Source organism: Heterodontus francisci, chromosome 2 (assembly GCF_036365525.1).
Source record: "Heterodontus francisci isolate sHetFra1 chromosome 2, sHetFra1.hap1, whole genome shotgun sequence".
Taxonomy (NCBI): Eukaryota; Metazoa; Chordata; class Chondrichthyes; order Heterodontiformes; family Heterodontidae; genus Heterodontus; species Heterodontus francisci.
The window spans coordinates 143549240-143566363 of NC_090372.1; positions in this window are offsets into that span (position 1 = coordinate 143549240).

The window sequence follows — 17124 nt, forward strand, 5'->3', positions numbered from 1 at the left end:
TCCCCCACGCTAGCACTCAAGAAAGAAAACAGAAAATAGGCATCAACAGGAAGAGTCCCGGTGAATCAAGCAGGAAGGTCTCAGTCAAAGATCACCTCTAATGGACCGACAGTCATCTCAGATTGACCACCTGAGGGGTAACTGTATGATTTAACTGAAACTGTTTTGTTTAAAATTCTCAATGAAAATGTTGGATTTAGTGTGAGATTGTGTCATCATAATTCTCAGTCTCCAAATTTAAGAAAGAGGTAAAATCATCTACGCTTCATTGCAAAACACATTAGCAAAACCTGCAGAGTGCTGTCACAGAGGTGGACTGGAAAAAAAAATGAGGCAGCTAATTTGCCAACTGAATCTCACAAACAATAATGAGATGATGACCAGATAATCTGTTTTGTTTCGTGATGTTGGTTGGGAGATAAATATTGAAGAGGACACCAGGGAAAGCTCCCCTGTTGTTCAAATAGCACTATGAAATATTTTATCTTCATCTGAGAGGGCAGGCTCAGTTTAACATCACATCCAAAGGATGGCATCATTGACAGTACTCCTTGAATACTGCATTGAAGTATAAGCCTAGATTTCATGGTCAAGTTTCTCAAATATGACTTGGACCTACAACCTTCTGGCTCACAGATAATAAAGATAACACTGAAACAAGGCTGTCACCTAGAGGAGAGGTGCTAGAGAAAGATGGTGTTGTCAATACTCATTCTTCCTTTGGGATGGGGGGGAGCAATGAAATCTGCGGTTTCTTCGTCATGCCCATCCCCCCCGCAAGCCCACCTCTCTCCCTTCCCCCTTCAGACAGCAACAGACATGAAACCTTCTGCCTTCTGTGTTGCAGGCATGTGAGATGCATACACAGGTGTTCAAATAATGCAACCTCCCTCTGTTCCTGCATACTCAAGTGGTGTCATTCAGTACTGGAGGTCCTTGACAGACAAAATCCTGTATGTGCTCAGATCGTACTACAAACAATTTCGGGGTCCATAGGAACCAGCTAGTCTGCCTTAATGTGGTAGCAATAGTATTGAATAAATTATTTCTCTTCAGGATACTTGCCCAATTTCACCTTGAAGACTAATTTTCACTACAGTCTCTCAGTAAGTTGTTCCAAAACTCAACCAGCCTCTTTGTAAACTAATTCCTTACATCTTGACCAAATCTATCTCTTCTCAAAGACAAGGCATACAAAGCTGACCAACCACTTCTAATATGAAGCTGACTATGGATTTTCTCCAACACTTACAAATTTCTCAAGCTCACACATCTCACCAGAGGCAAGTATATGTAATTAAAGCTCTGTGTTGGTTATAATGAAGCTGCATTGGAATGTATTGAAAGCTATATTGGGAGTATAGAAATTACAATGGGGTATAGTGATTATAATTTGTAATTTGTAATAGAGTACATTAAAACTCTAGTGGAGTAAATCAAAGTTCTAATGGCGTAAATCAAATTAGGGAAGAGATAGCAGAGGCACTATAGAATTTATATAAAAAGTCATTAGAAAAGGGAATAGTGCCAGAGGACTGGCAGACAGCTAATGTGATTCCAATATATGAAAAGGGGGATAGAACAATTCCAGGGAACTATAGGCCAGTTAGTTTAATGTTACAGGTAGGAAAATAATGGAATCTTTACTTAAAGATGTAATAGAAAAACCTCTAGGAATCAAAACTATAATAAAAAGTAGTCAGTACTGATTTCAAAGGGAAGGTCATTTTTGACCAATCTTATTAAATTCTTTGAAGAAGTAATAGAAAAAGTAGATCAAAGTAATGCAGTAGATATATTATCGGATTTTCAATAAGGTAAACTCATGACTGATGTCAGATCATGTGACATCGTGGACATGGAGCAAAGACAAGTTGCAAGCTGCCTCCAAAACTGAAAACAGAGAGTAGGGATTAACAGTAATTACTCATAAGATGGGAAGTCGTGTTCCACAAGGATCAATGTTCCATAAATGACATGGTTTCAGGAATCAGAAATGCAATTTCAAAATTTGTGGATGACACCAAATTTAAGGGTATAGATAATACTAAGCAAGACTGCCACAAAATACAAGAAGACATTGGCCCAGATATTGTAATAAAAGTGCTATCAGCGCTCAGTGTTATACAGTAAATTGGATAGCGATTTCAAGAGTCCACACATGCGCAATTAAAATGAAAATCAGGAAGCTGTTGTCCAAGTTACCCTGCTTCTCCACAAGTTTTGCTTCACCGATACCTTGCCAAGAGACTCATCATTCAAACAAATAAAGAGCATGAATTTGCCCACTTACCCACTAGATACCCATTAAACATGCCAGAAAAAGTTATTTCTTTTGCATTCAGATATAAGTAAATATTTAATATAATGTACAGGGGAGATGGTGGTATAGTGGCAGTGCCACTGCATGAATAATCTAGAAGTGTGGGAGCATGGGTTCAGATGCCACCATGGCAGCTGGTAGAATCTAAATTTAATTAATTAATAAAAATCTGGAATTGAAAGCTAGTCTCAATAATGGTGCCATGAAACTACCATTAATTGTCATATAAACCCATCTGGTTCTCTAATGTCTTTTAGGGAAGGAAATCTGCCATCCTTGCCTGGTCTGGCCTACATGTGACTCCAGACCCAAAATAATGTTGTTGAATCTTAACTGCCCTCTGAAATGGCCTAGCAAGTCATTCAGTTGTCAAGGTCAATTAGGCAACAAGAAGTCCCCACATCCTGTCCCTTTTCACCATTATCCCTCTCATAGCCCAGTTGCACTTCTCTGCTAGCAATGTGCTGGAGAGCACTTTGCTGCAGATCAGTGGCAAGATAAAAGGGCAAGGCTAGGATATTATTCATCCTATTTAAGGTGACATTCAGAGTGTATAAACCATTGGTGAAGGCCTGTATGCATTTGTGTGATTGCCGCAATTGATGTTCCATGCAGATGGCCGCTCCTTCTATGGAAGAGGAGCTCCTCCTGCGAGATGCTTGAAGACCATGTGGGAGACGAAAGACATGATTGAGTATCATAGAATCATAGAATGGTTAGAAGAAGGCCATTCAGCCCTTTGAGTCTGTTTTGACCAGGCTGGGAGTATTGTGAGGGTAAGAATGCTTGAAGTTATCATTATGCACATGATCATATTTCATTGGCTGTTGACATCAAGTCAATGTGACTGAGTATTGTGAGCTGGCTGATATTTAATTCTGTCACTAGGTAGCTGGCTCTGATGGCAAGGCACACTGAGAGTCTGCTGATCTCCAGCACCTTCTCTTCTGCAGATGTTACTTGAGAGATGGCTGGAGGTCCACCTCCAGTTCTCTACTGCTCTTTGGTGTTTTCTGCTTTCTTCTTCTGCAAGGACGGAAAGAAGAGTCCTATTTGTGAGAGTAATGGGATATGTTCACCTGATGGATGGAGAGCATTTGTTGAGTGTGACTTTGAGAGATGGGCATGACATTGCATAAGGATGAGTGTGAGTGTCAGTGGGAGATGGCTAGATGGCAATGTCAGTAAGTGCATAGTTAGAGACGGATGGGTTCACCTGCAAGGTAGGTTGGTGTGAGGAGTGATGTGATAGAATATGATTTAGGGTATTTAGGGTGATATACACATCAGGATGTAAGGCAATGTGCTATTGCTTTCACCTTTCCTTCTCTCCTGAGATCATTGAATCACTTCCTGCATTGGATTCAGGAGCATGGCACCACGCTCCTGTTGCTGACTTCCTCAGCAATCTCCAATGATGCCTTCTTTGTCTCAGCTGCAGCTTCTTCTTCCAGTCACTGGGGAAGCGTATTTCCCTCCGTGTCCTTACAGCCCCTAACAGCACATCCAGGGAGATGCCTCTGATCAAGGCTCAGCCTTTGGTCATCTGGACTCCATAGAAAGAGGCTTGTTGCTCTTCATAACATCAAACTCCTTCTACTTTCATGTTTGGAGTGTCCCTTTAAATACTGGAGTTGAAATCACATAATGCATGTTGCATCATGCCCAGGACGCTATTTGATTGGGAAAGCCGGAAGTAAATTAACAATGAGGTGGCTGGGTTAAAAGGCCACTGACAAATGCATTGCACATACTTCTGGTTTTCCATGCACTGTCTCAAATCCCACCCCGCACCACCCCTCCCCACCCCCCCACCCCACACCACACCACCCCCCAACCTCACACCCAGCATTTCTGTGCTGTAAAATCCAGCTCAAAGAGTCTAAATAGAATGTAAGATTGAATGGATCTAGGGGTACAGATGCACAAATCACTAAATATAGGCGGTATTGATTTTGGTGGATGGGGGAGGGGTTTGTTTATGGGGCGGGGGGCGCAGTTTGAAGACCCAGGGTGGGATTGTAGGCCTGTGGAGCAGGATTAGATGTCTGGGGTGTGGAGGTTGGAGACCTTGGCAGGAAGGCGAGGGTGCCAGGAAGATTTTTGGAGGCCTCGGGGGAAAGGTTGGGTTTGGTAGGGGGGCATGGTGGTACGCAATCGTAAATATTGCCCAGACAGACCCGCTGGATCTAGCAGGAAGATGTAAAAGCACTTACCTTCTGAATCTGGAGACCCTTGCCTGGATATAGCTGCTGAGTTCCCCAAGGTTTGGGAAATCTTGCTGTCCATAGTTAAATTCAAAAACTTGAATGACAATGAAGCTCGCAGCCTCTAGAAGTGCCAATGCGCCTTCGTGGAGCGTGTTGGTCGTCCAACCACCCTTCCGCCTCTGTTAAAGCCAGAAGTGGACAGGTTGGTGTTCAGATTCTAATTTTTAAGACTTTAACCACCCCCAACCCCCACCAGAACCAAATCCACTCATTTTTCTGTGGTTAAAATTCCCTCCTTAGAGTGTTGTGCACAGTTCTGGTCTCCAAATCATAACAAGGATAAAGAGGCACTGGAGAAAGTGCGAAAAGTTTAACAAGGATTTCTTTTATTAATTCATGGGATGTGAGCATCACTAGCTTGGCCAGCATTTATTGTCCATCCCTAATTGTCCTTGAGAAGGTGATGGTGAGCCGCCTTTGTGAACCGCTGCAGTCCGTGAATGTGGGTACACCCGTAGTGCTGTTAGGGAGGGAGTTCCAGGTTTTTGACCCAGCAACAGTGAAGGTACAGCGGTATTGATCCAAGTCAGGATGGGGTGTTTCCTTGCATCTGCTGCCCTTCTCACCCTAGCTAGTAGAGGTCTTGGGTTTGGAAGGTGCTGTCAAAAGAGCCTTGGTGGATTGCTGCAGTGCATCTTGTAGATGGTACACACTGCTGCCACTGTGCGCCGATGGTGGAGGGAATGAATATTTAAGGTGGTAGATGGGGTGCCAGTTAAACAGGCTGCTTTATCCTGGATAATGTTTGAGCTTCTTGAATGTTGTTGGAGCTGCACTCATCCAGGCAAGTGGAGAGTATGCCATCACACTCCTGACTTGTGCCTTGTAGATGATGGAAAGGATTTGGGGAGTCAGGAGGTGAGTTACTCTTGAAGCCACAGTATTTATATGGCTGGTCAAGTTAAATTTTGTGTCAATGGTAACCCCAGGATGTTGGTGGTGGGGGATTCAGTGATGGTAACGCCATTGAATGTCAAGGGGAGATGGTTAGATTCTCTCTTGTTGGAGATAGTCATTGCTTGGCAATTGTGTGGCGTGAATGTTACTTGCCACTTATCAGCCCAAGCCTGAATGTTAGCCATGTCTTCCTGCACAGACTGCCTCAGTATCTGAGGAGTTGTGAGTGGAACTGAGCACTTTGTAATCATCAGCGAACATTCCCACTCCTGACTTTATGATGGAGGGAAGATCATTGATGAAGCAGCTGAAGATGGTTGGGCCTAGGACACTGCCCCAAGGGACTCTTGCAGTGATGTCCTGGAGCTGAAATGATTGGGCTCCAAAAACCACAACCATCTTCCTTTGTGCTAGATATGACTGCAACCAGTGGAGAGTTTTCCCTTGATTCCCATTAACTTCAATTTTGCTAAGGCTCCTTGCTGCCTTAATGTGATGGATAATCTCTTTTACCTAACCTCTGGAATTTAGCTCTTTTGTCCATGTTTGAACCAAGGCTATAATGAGGTCTGGAGCTGAGTGGCGCTGCTGGAACCCAAACTGAGCATGGTAAGCAGGTTATCGGTGAGTAAGTTCCACTTAATAGCACAGTCAACTACATTTTCCATCACTTTGCTGACAATTCAAAGTAGACTAATGGGACGGTAATTGGCCAGATTGGGTATGTCATGTGGAGTGAATATTATTGATCGTGGGGATCATCCACGCAGTACTTCTGGATGGAGATGGTTGCAAAATTCTTCAGTATTGTCTTTTGTACTCATGTCCTGGACTCCTCCATCATTGAGGATTGGGATGTTCATGGACCCTCCTCCTGTTTGTTGTTTAATTGTCCACTACCATTCATGACTATGGGCAGAATTTTGTTCTGCCTTTGGAAGCAGGCACAGAGGCAGGGGGCAAGCAAAATGGCAGGGGGTGCCATTCCCAACATTGCCCCGGTCCCCTGCCATTTTGTCAAGGGCAGGGACAGCCTTCCCTCCCCAGGCCAATTGAGACCCATAAGTGGCCAATTAATAGCCACTTATGGGCCTCTTCCTGCTTCTACCTCAATTTTGTAGAAGGTGGACGGAGAAGACGCCAGGTAAAACCTATCGGGGTTGGGTGGGGTCCCTCCTTTGGGGGAAATCCGGGGTTTGGAAGCCCCCCCCCACCAGTGGTGACTGCCACTCCTCTGGGAAGGCACTCTCCCACCCTCACCAAACCCCCTTCCCCACCCTCTCTCTGGGGCCTGCCTGAATGGCCCCAGTGACCCCAACCCCACTCACCTGTCCTAGGGTCTCCTTCTTTATCGGTGCTGCAGGTCCTCCTGCCATACCGGTAGTGGTGCTGGTGGTACTTCAGAGCTGCCAGCCTTCTGATTAGCTCTGGAGGTGGGAGCTCGTCCCTTAAAGGGATAGCATCCCCAACGGGTAGACAGTTAATTGGCTATCTGCCATGGAATGGCTTCGGGGATCTGATGGAGAGCCAAGGTGGGGTCTCCCCCTGCTTTCAGGCCCGCCACCGGGACCCACATCACAAGAATAAAATGCAGCCCTATATGTGGCAGAACTGCAGATCTTTGATCTCCACTGGTTATGGGATCATTTAGCTCTGCATATAGCATTCTGCTTCTGCTGTTTAGCATGCGTGTAGTCCTGTGTTGTAGCTTCACAGCGTAGGCACCTCATTTTTAGGTTTGCCTGGTGCTGCACCTGAATGCTCTCCTACACCCGTCATTGAGCCAGGGTTGAATCCCTGGCTTGATGGTAATGGTAGAGTGAGGGATATGCCGATCCATGAGGTTACAGATTGTGGTGGAATACAATTCTGCTGCTGCTGATAGTGTGCAGCATCTCATGAGTGCCCGGTTTTGTGCTGCTATTGATGCCAGATCTGAGAAGTTATCCCAGGATCTGGGGCTCCTGTCTCTAGAAAAGAGAAATCTAAGGGGTGGCCTGATAGAGGTCTTTAATATTATGAAAGGGTTTGATAGGATAGATTTAGAGAAGATGTTACCACTCATGGAGAGACCAAAACTAGAGGCCATTAAGATAAGATAGTCACTAGTGAATCCAATATGGAATTCAGGAGAAATTCCTTTACCAGAGAACAGATGGAATGTGAAAATCATTACCACAAGGAATAGTTGAGGTGAATAGTATGGATGCATTTAAGGGGTAGCGAGATAAACATATGAGGGAGAAAGGGATAGAAGGATATGCGGATACGGTTAAATGAAGCAGGGTGGGAGGAATAATGTGAAGCATAGGACCTAGTTGTCTGTTTCAGTACATTCAAAGTAATTCTATATAATTATAAATAAAAGTTTTAATGGAATATGTCAAAGTTCCAATGAAGTATGTCAAAGTTCTAATGGAGTGTATCAAAGTTCTAATAGAGTGTGTCAAAGTTTTAATGATGTAAATCGAAGTTCTAATGGATAAATCAAAGTTCTAATGGAGTATGTCTGAGTATTAAGGAGTTTGTCAAGCTTTAGTGAATCATGTATTCTACATCCTAGAATTTTTAAAAATTTGTTTTGAGGAAATCCATTGATGTGTTATGTAAACAGCCAGATAAGGAGCATTGAAATTTGGTAACATTAGATAGCACCCTATTATATGGGTTCCCTCAAAAACTGACCCCGTATGACTGAAGAACAGAAACCACTTGAAATTATTGATTTGTACTTTATTTGGTCAACATTTTGAAAGAGATTGTGAATCTATTGTTACGATCAGGTGAGGAGGGGTCGAAGGGTTCCCTTCTTGTCTCTCTCCTTGTTTGACCACAACAGGGTTTAATTCTTTTTTAAATTGAATGTGTTTGCCAATTCAGTGAGTGTTTACTATTTACATGTAATGATCATAAAAAGAACCAATCAGACAGGTTTTCTTGAGTTTAACAAAGAAAAAGGTTAGCTTTATTGCACTTAAATCGATCTAAGTAAAATAATGAACTACATTCCAACTTTCATACACACACATACTCGAGGGGCACACACGCACACGCGCACACACACACGCACACACGCACACGCACACACACACACACACACACACACAAATAGGTTACAGAGTGGGGAAGGGTAGATTGGCTGCATTAGAGTTCAGAGCAATAAAAAGGGGGTATACAGTCTGTGGGGTTTGGTGATTTGGTTGGCTTCTAGCTGAACTCGGTGGTCATGAGGCTGCTAGCTTGTAGATGTGGCCAGCAGATTCGGTGGTATACCTGGAAACAGAAATGTAGATGAGTTCCTTCATGGGGTCTCTGTCTGCCACAGTGATAGGCTTAAGCAGTTACGGCCAGCAGGCAGGGTTCAAAACTTGCCAGATGGACTGTAGAGTGGAGAGAGGGAGAGAGGGGAACCCACTTAGGTCTTTTCTGATCATTGTCCAGATGCTTGTCTGCTGCAGAGAGAGAAAAGCCAGCTTAAAACACACAGAGGGTGGGCCAGTCACATGATGGCTCAGTGTGTATTTCCTCTTGCAACTTAATTAGTTCATGTCTTGGAATTCCCTTCTCTCAATCAAGCTCCCAATGTTCAAGTGATTACCTTTAAGTGGTTCATCTCCAACAGTTTAATATCCCAAGTGTTTGCTTTTAAATGTCTTGCTAATGGAGACTAGCCAGGTGATGCACTCCAAACTTCCCAAGTCATTGCTCTGGAGGGGGCTGTCAGACAATTCTGTTTGTTTTCCTTTTTTAAAATTTAATTCAGGTTTCTAGCCGATGGATTAAAAATATCATCATTCGGCATAGCATATTGTCATGCAGGCCCCCACCTGCCAAGAATGAGGCACATTGGTTTCATCATATCAACATTGATTTTTAACTGTTGCTGGAGTGAGGAAATGACTTATTAAACAAATCAGTCATGGCGAGAAAAAAACATTTACATACTAACAGACATTGAAGGTGAGGAAGCACATTCCAGGGCCCGCTAAGGAGGATACATTTCACAAGGGCCAGGACTGGTTAGACTAGCTGGTCACATGACTAACTGGCTGTTCCAGGGTTTTCTTTTGAACAAGTCACAGAGAGTTTGAACACAGAAAGACTGTTTGCTCCTGGACTGAGAATATCTCTCCTGTCTGCTCCCATCTCTTTCTCACAAGCCTCTGAAGACACATGAAATCCAAGAGAGAAAAGTCTCCTACAGTGAACAGTATTCAGAAGAATACTGGGCCTCAACCAAAAGCAAGATCTACCTACAATTAAGGACGCTACAATGAGCTCAAAGAACCTGAACAAAATCTCTTCAGATATTGCCTCAAGTTTTTCCACTCTATTTTTCTTCTGCTCCTTTCTGTCTCTATTTGCATTTGTATATCGCGTATGCGTGCTAGTGTGGGCATGTCATGTATCCGTAGGCGTCAACCGAATTAGAGTTTATGTTCAAGTTTAATAAATTTCAACTTTTCTTCTTTCAACCTGAGAAAAACTTTTTGTGCTGGTTTCATGGCCTTATAATTGGAAAGCCGTGAACAAGGTTTCATCAAGGGGGAGCTAAAAACACGATTTGTTTAAAATTAAACCCTGTTATGGTAAAACCAGCTGAAGGCTGAGAGGGAACCCTAGACACCTTTCTCACCGGGTTGTAACAGAAATTTGGGGGCTATGGTCCTGGATTTTACTCACAGACAAACAAGAGAAATTGAAAGTGGGAAGCCAAATTGTCCCAATCAAAAAAGAGCAAGATTTCAATGCAGGTTTTCTTGTGGTTCTGTGTGCTTGAATACTAACATGTCTGCAACTGAAGCGAGCAGCTCTCCAAGCCAGGGTGAAGTAACTCGGGATAAGTTAAAAGCACTTTCAATGGAGGAGTTGAGGAAAATGGTTGAGCAGTGTGGGATCACTGTACATGGCAAGGTTAGGAAGTCTGAACTCCTAAGACGAGTGGCCAACCATTTTTCCCTTGAATCTGAAGAAGCGGAAACAGGGTTAGAAGCAGACTCCGACAGGTATTGTTAGCAAGGATACAATTGGAACAAAGGAAACTTGAGTTAGAAGACAGGGAAAGAGGAAGAGAAAGAGAGAGCCTTCCAGAAGGAACATGAAGAAAATGAAAGGCAGGAGGAGGACAGAGAAAGAATATTCCGAAAGGAATGTGAAGAAAGAGAGCTGAAGCAGCTTGAATAAAATAGGGGGTGACAGAGTATCCCCAGTGAAAGCATGGCCAATATAAAGGAGCGTAATTCAGAGCTGGGTACAAAATTTTTTAAACTAGCTCAATTAATCCCAAAATTCAATGAGGAAGCTGTGGAAGAATGTTTTGTGTCCTTTGAGAAACTAGCAAGGCAGCTAAAATGGCCGGCTGAGACCTGGCCTCTTTTACTACAAAGCAAGCTAACTGGAAAAGCCCAGAAGGTTTATTCCTTGTTGCCAGATGAGAGTTCATCAAATAATCAACTAATAAAAAATGCTATCCTCGGGGCATATGAATTAGTACCCGAAGCCTATCGCCAAAGGTTTAGAACCCTCAAGAAGCAAGCTAATCAAACTTATCTGGAGTTTGAAAGAAGTAAGCAGCTGGCTTTTGACCAGTGGCTGAGGGCTCTTAAAGTACAGCTCAGCTATGAGAATCTCAGAGAAGTAATTCTGTTAGAGGAATTTAAACACTCTCTCCCACTCTCAATAAAGACCCGTGTAGAGGAGCAGCAAGTTCAGTGAGCCCGGCAAGTGGCCGTTCTGGCCGATGAGTTTGCTTTAATTTATAAGTCGGTTTCCCAGGGGAGAGCCTTTCCTAATCAGCCCCACAAATCTGAAAAGGACAAAGGGTGGGAAGGTGATTGGAGCCCAAGCAGTCCTGGGAGAGAAGGAAAAGCAGGAGACACAGGAGGCCCTCTTCCAGCCAAAAAGGAAGGTGCAATGAGCAGGCGTGAGACCTGGAGACCTGTGTGCTTCCATTGTAATAAGGCAGGTCATCTTTTTTTTTTAAAATAGATACAGCACTGAAACAGGCCCTTCAGCCCACCGAGTCTCTGCCAACCAACAACCACCCAATTATACGAATCCTACATTAATCCCATATTTCCTACCAATCCCCACCATACTCCTACCACCTACCTACACTAAGGGTAATTTACAATGGCCAATTTACCTATCAACCTGCAAGTCTTTGGCTGTGGGAGGAAACTGGAGCACCCGGTGGAAACCCACGTGGTCACAGGTAGAACTTGCAAAGTCCGCACAGGCAGGACCCAGAACTGCACCCGGGTCATTGGAGCTGTGAGGCTGCGGTGCTAACCACTGCGCCACCGTGCCACCCTAAAGATTGACTGCTAGAAACTAAAGGGAAAACCTGTAGGGTTAATCAGGGCACAACTGCTCAGTGAAGACAAGACCCTGATGGAAAGCACATGTGGCTTTTACTGCAGTAAGAGTGAGACCCAGGAAGCTTACACCTGCAAGTGCAGGACAATTTAATAGGATTCCAGAGGGTTATCAAGGTTTTGTGTCTGAAGGGCAAAGTAACCACATACCCCTCAAGTGGGGCAAGCAAGCCCATAGTAATTCTCAGGGACACAGGGGCCACTTGATCCCTTTTACTGGGAAATGGCCTGACCTTTCCTCCAGAGAGTGCAGTGAACACCAGAATGGTGGTAAATGGTATTGGAGGGCAGTGTACGCCTTTACCTGTACACCGAGTGCACTTGCAGTACGACTTAGTTTCAGGACTAGTGACCATAGGGATTGTCCCTAGTTTGCCTGTGGAGAGGGTTGACCTGCTCCTCGGTAATAATCTGGCAGGGGTGAAGGTGGTAGCCCCCCAAGTGGTGAAAGAAAGACCTCAGGAGGCCATAGAGACAGGACCGTGGCAGGAAACGGACCCCTGCAGTTTCCCTGAATGTATAGTGGATCAGGCCATGATCAAACCAGCTCCCCAGAGGAGACTGCATTGGCACTGCAGGCAAATGACCAGGTCTGTCTGTCTGAGACTTTGTTTGGAAAGTTAGGAGACCCAGGGAATGAATTAAATGGATTTTCCCTGGCTGAGGCTCAGTGAGCCGGCCCAGTATTGCAAGAGTAAGCACAGGTTGCACAGTCTGAAAGTGAAGCAGAGGGAGTCGCTGATTGCTACTATTTAAATGAAGTACTGATGAGGAAGTGGAGTTCTCCTCACAGACCTGAGAGCAAGGAGTGGACAGTAGTTCACCAGTTAGTGGTGCCACAGAAGTACCGGAGAGAAATATTAAGAAGGGCCCACGAGACTACAGTGGCTGTACATGCTGGTATATGAAAGACCAAAGCCCGCATAAGACAGCAGTTTGACTGGCCAAAACTCCACAAAGATGTGCCACAGTACTACAGGAGTTGCCACATGTGCCAGGTTGAGGGGATACCCCAACCTACAGTGAAAGCTGCACCCCTAAATCCTGTACCGGTGTCAGGAGGACCCTCCAGCAGAGGGCTAATGAATTGTAAGGGACCCCCACCGAGAACAAAAATAAGCAGGTGGGCACAAAGCTGGCAAACAGTTAGACAGGGAAGGGGAAAAAGTCACCAAGAGGGCAGGTTAAAGGAAGTCCAGGAGGAATCCCAGATGAAAACCCCTACAATCCGGTTAGCCAACCCCAAGAAGTGTGGAAAGTTAGACCCCACATCCTCCTGCATAAATGCAGACATGAGAAGCACTCTGCAAGAGTTGCTAACAGCATTCACAGGAACCTGCAGAAACAAAAAAATACCTCTCGGAGGCAGAGAAACCATGAGGATGATGCCTCGCCTAGTCGAAGTGCCACAGTGGCCTGTAATAGAGTCTGCAGGCAGGAGTGTCTCAGAGGACAAAGGGGAGATTAGCAAAGACTCCTCCCCCACAGTCAGAAAAAATGTGAACCACCCATCCCCCTCAAGTCAAAAGCCTCAGCAAAGCACTGAGAGTTCAGGATAAACCCACCCACTACTGACTCTCTTGAAAAAAGCATTTCAACTCAGGGCTAATTAAACCTAACCATCCCAAAGACCCTAGGCAGCCATGGAAATGGACAAACTGAAGAAAAACTTCCCCAAAGAACCATATGTTTGCTGGGATGCCAGAAAGGGGCAGTTAAAGCAGCACTGGCACCAAGAAAAGACAGGCTGTAATAAGATCTAGGATTTATGAATGAATGGGAATGGATGAGAGAAATGCATGTTTTTTTCTGTATCTAATGTTTTCTCTCGACCCTTTTAATGAAATGCGCTTTTTTCAAATTGCATTTCATTCCACTGGGTGTGGAGGTGTCATGCTAGGCCCCCACCTGCCAAGAATGAGGCACATTGGTTTTGTCATATGAACATTGATTTTTAACTGTTGCTGGAGTGAGGAAATGACTTGTTAAACAGATCAGCCATGGCTGGAAAGAAACATTTACCTACTAACAGACATGGAAGGTGAGGAAGAGCATTCCAGGACCTGCTAAGGAGGATACAATCCACAAGGGCCAGGACTGGTTAGACCAGCTGGTCACATGACTAACTGGCTGTTCCAGGGTTTTCTTTTGAATTGGCCACAGAGAGTTCGAACACAGAAAGACTGTTTGCTCCTGGACTGAGAATATCTCTCCTATCTGCTCCCATCTCTTTCTCACAAGCATCTGAATTGACTGAATTCACATGAAACCTAAGAGAGAAAAGTCTCCTACAGTGAACAAGGTTTAAGAAGAATACCGGGCCCCAACAAAAAGCAAGATATACCTACAATCAAGGACTCTACAATGAGCTCAAGAACATAACAAAAACTCTTCAGATATTGCCTCAAATGTTCCACTTTATTTTCCTTCTGCTCTTTTCTGTCTCTATTTGCATGTGTGTATCGCGTATGCATGCTAGCCTGGGCGCATCGTGTATCTATAGGCGTCAACTGAATTAGAGTTTAAGTTCAAGTTTAATAAATTTAACTTTTCTTCTTTAAATCTAAGAAAACCTGTTGTGCTAGTTTCTTTGCCTTATAATTGGAAAGCGGTGAACAAGGATTCATCAAGGGGGAGCTAAAACACAGCGTGTTTAAAATTAAACCCTGTTACGGTAAGACCAGGTGAAGGCTGAGAAGGACCCCTAGATACCTTCCTCACCAGGTCCTAACAACGTGTTTGTGACACTATGAAGTGCTTTGAAAGTTTTTTTTCAACCCATCGATAAATAGGTGACGTGATTAAGACATTTGAAGCACAAAAATGGAATTTGCCCATAGAAATATCAATGTTTCAAAACCATAATTCTGTCATTTGCCCATAATGTTGTCATGACAAGCAATGATTTAAAATAACAATGAACTGAACTTGATAGTTACCCTTTCCCTTTAAATGTGTAATTTTTCTGTGGACAGCTCTCCAGCAGCAGAAATTGTTGATGGTTGGTTATGACCACCCTACTGAAACTTCTGGGGGCTGCTTAATTACTTCCACATAGTGAATTCCCAGCAAGAAACCAGACTATCTCTTGGTACTTGTTAGTGTGATGTTGGTGGGGGGACGGGGGGGGGGGGGGGGGGGGGGGTTGGGTAGAATGTGGAGGGGAATTTTATCAGGCTTTTTACATTGCTGCAGTAGATATTTAATGGAAGTGGCCATATAAAGGCTGATTATGAACGGCAAAAAGAAAAGGCTGGCAGCAAAAATGTAGAGGTCCAAAGAAATGATGCAACAATGGACAAATGATGGAGAAGCAGAGGATCCAAATCTCATAGTTGAGAAATGAATGAAGTTGATTGTGAGAATGATTTCCTTATTTTGGCATTCCTCCCCAAAAAATACTATGCAGCATGCCTGGCAGGAGTTTACAACCAGAATCAATGGCATTCATAAAGATGTGGATCAGAATGGCAGAAATGAAGGAAACTGTCAAGATAAGCTTATCCAGTACATTTAACACTGACCTATGCAATGTCCTCAGTAACCTTAAAGCTACAACTTCTGCCCTTGGCTAGCATCTGTATCTTATTCCACATCAAGTCTTGCTCAATCATCACTCCTGTGCTTACTGACCAACACTGGCTCCTGGTTCCTCAATGCCTCCAATTTAAAATTGTCAACTTTGTGCTCAAATCTCTTCATGGCCTCATCCCTTCCTATCTCGGTAGCCTACTCCAGCCCTACAACTTTCTCAAAACTCTGTAGTCCTTTGACTCTAGTCTCTTATGCATTTCCTTTTCGTTTCACTGTACTATTAGCTTTCAGCTGTCTCAGTCCAACACCCTGAATTCCCTCCCTAAACCTCTCCACCTCCCCCTCCCCCTTTGTCGCCCTCCTTAAAACCCACCAGTCATCCTTCCTAATGTCCTTCTTTGGCTCAGTGTTCATTTATATTTAGGGCTCTACCAAATTTATGGCCGTGAAAAAAGCTTCACGGACCTTAAAATAGCGGGTCATCCATGAGGTCTCATGTCCTCTGTGAAATCAGCTATTTTGCGAACTATGCATGTTTTATTAATTGACACAATGCTCACCTCACTGGGCATGTTGTGAACATCACACATTTTAGTGATTGACACAAGGCGCAACTTGCTGTTTGGTGGATGAGGGAGGGCTTCTGGTGCAGTTTTGAGAGAAGCAGTCTCAAGTATTGACAACAAACCAAAAATGACCTAATCGAGTGAAAGAATCTGGAAGCCAAATTCTGCATGCCAATGGTGGAATACTATTTTGTACAAGTTGGATCACACATGGAGAACACTTAGAGACTGAAAGCCATCGCAGCAGAAAGACAGTATCTGATACCGTACTGCTGGAAAACAAATACACACAAATAAAGCAACGATTTCATCTCTTTTCAAAAAATCAACAGAGAGCTCTGAAAATTGTCAGTTTGTTAGAATAGAACTTGTGGAGTGCCAACATACCATTGGAAAAACTTGATCATCCAAAACTGCAGATATTCATTCAACGTAACGTGCAGAAAGGTGGTCGCTTGCCAAGTGCAAATAAACTATGACAGGCCTACCTACTGAAGGATTTTGCAACACATGGCGAGGCGATGATGTCTCAGATTAACGCATGTGAGTCTTTTGCAATTATTTGTGACCAGTCCACCAACACTGAGAAAGACAACTATGTGCTGCATGGTTCGGTTGATTTTATGTCTGGTAAGACTGAAGATGTACAGACAGGAAAACTAACAACAATGCTCGCAGACTGTGTCCACTTAGAAGCTATTAATTACAACAGTTTCCCAAGAGATAATCAAAACCATTTCAACAAAGTGTCTGCTTTCATTAGTGACAATGCAACTTACATGACAAAATCTTTCAAATCTGTGCTCCAAGGTGTAATGCCTAATGCTGTCCACGTTACATGGCTTATTACATGTAATGCAAATATAATTTCTCTTGTCAGTGAGCTGCGGAAAAGCGAGTTTGGTAAAGTCGACAAACTGGTCAGCTACATTAAAAAGATCTTCAAACACTGCCCTAGCCGCAGCTTCAGTATAGCATACACATTGTAAAATGCTGCTGAAATGGCTGTAATTGGTGAACAAAACATCACCCTTCCTCCAAAGCCAGTAATTACACATTGGAATTCTTGGTTTTGGGCAAGGCAGCTCACCTGAAATCTTTTGGGCCTCCTTATCTCGAGAGACAATGGATACGCGCCTGGAGGTGGTCAGTGGTTT